The sequence below is a fragment of the Sceloporus undulatus genome, chromosome 3 (genome assembly GCF_019175285.1).
Source record: "Sceloporus undulatus isolate JIND9_A2432 ecotype Alabama chromosome 3, SceUnd_v1.1, whole genome shotgun sequence".
NCBI classification, from domain to species: Eukaryota; Metazoa; Chordata; class Lepidosauria; order Squamata; family Phrynosomatidae; genus Sceloporus; species Sceloporus undulatus.
In genome coordinates this window covers 272,969,318-272,970,956 of record NC_056524.1, presented here as the reverse complement: position 1 = coordinate 272,970,956, position 1,639 = coordinate 272,969,318, and the positions used below count along the sequence as shown (strand labels likewise).

The window sequence follows — 1,639 nt, the reverse complement described above, 5'->3', positions numbered from 1 at the left end:
GTTGTTAATTTTATTATTTCCTGCTTTTCACTTTTAGGCAGACTTTTATCTGTATTTTGGTTGTTTATTATGCAAAGCGCCGTGTAAACATATGGCGCCTTATAAATAAACTTTAACCATATCAACAACAACAATTCTTTTCCAAAGTTTCATTGACACAGGACAAGAGGCTTATTTGGAGGCATCGGGGCCACATCCAGGCACTGCTAAGGCATCTGTGGCTGGATCTGCACTGCAGAATGAATGCAGTTTGATGCCACTTTCACTGCCATGGCTCCATCTTATGGAAGCTTGGGATCTGTAGCTTGTTGAAGCACCAGAGCTCTCTGGCAGAGAAGGATGGCTACCTCATGAAACTACAAATCCCAGAATGCCACAGCATTGAGCTGTGGCATTCTGGGGTTTGTAGTTTCATGAGCTATTTAGCATTCTCTGCCAGAGAGCTCTGGTGAATGAGCCATGCAGATGCACCAAGTGGCACAGCAGGACCATGTTGAATTGCTGTCCAACGGATCGTTCAGGAAGATCTGGAGCAAACAGGCACTTTGTGCCAGTTGATTTGATCCGTGCAGATAGGATCCATTTCTAAACTTCTGATGAGGAAGTCAGTGAAGCTTTGAAAGCTTGCAACATGTATATTGTGCATTTTGGTTGGCCCAACAAAGGTATCATTGTTGTTGTTGCTGCTGTTGTGTGCCTTAGGGATCCGAAACCTGGTCTCCAGTGTCGTTGTCCAACACTCAAACTACCTGGCTAGCATAGCGAAGTAGAGCTTATTATTCCATTTATTTCATGGGTGAGCAGTTGCACCAGTGCCAAAAATACTGATAAACCAGCCCCTTTCCTAACATGCAGGTATCTGTTAAACACTGCAGAGGTGGGACCTTGCAACCTAAAAGGAGAAGCAATTCACCTCTTTTGGACCAGGGAAAGTATGGCCCCAAGAAGTCAAAGGCCACAGAAGCAGCCTTCGGGCCTTCACTGGCTCCCCCTCCCTTTCCACATTCAGTACAGTCGGCCCTTCTTATACACGGATTTTTTATACACGGATTCAAGCATACACGGTTTGAAAATGTCCCAAAAAAGTATACATTTACCTTGATTTTCCACTTTTTATAAGGGACACCATTTTGCTATGTCATTATATTTAATGGGACTTGAGCATACACGGATTTTGTTATACACGGGGGATCTTGGAACCAAACCCCAGCGTATAACAAGAGTCCACTGTATAAGCTCCTGCTGTCGACGTTTAAAGCCCTCCATGGACTGGCCCCTCCTTAGTTATCAGACCTTCTTTCTCCTCACCTTCCCACCAGGGCCCTCTGTTCTGGTAGTCAAGATCTGCTGTCCCAGCCCAGGATTTCCTCTGCCCCATCTCGAATTCGCCCCTTTTCACTCGCTGCCCCTCACTCCTGGAACCTTCTTCCCCCACGAGACACAAGGGCCCTGATCACTTCTTTAACCAGCTTTAAAACGGAGTTGAAGACCATCCTGTTCAGAGAAGCCTTCCCAGGCATTGCATAATAGGCTGCATATTCTGTTTATAATAGAGTGCACAGTGTAGTTGCCATTTTCTTTGCTTTGCTTTTTCATCCTTTTTGACATGTGTGCCTTTTCTTAGCCCCATCCACATCTG

General features: G+C 45.4%; 1 protein-coding gene across 3 annotated transcripts in view; it reads right to left on the bottom strand.

Annotated features, from left to right (window-relative positions):
* CHRNG (cholinergic receptor nicotinic gamma subunit) overlaps nt 1–1,639 on the bottom strand; it is a 56,573-nt gene that overhangs the window by 35,112 nt on the left and 19,822 nt on the right. The window lies entirely within an intron of this gene.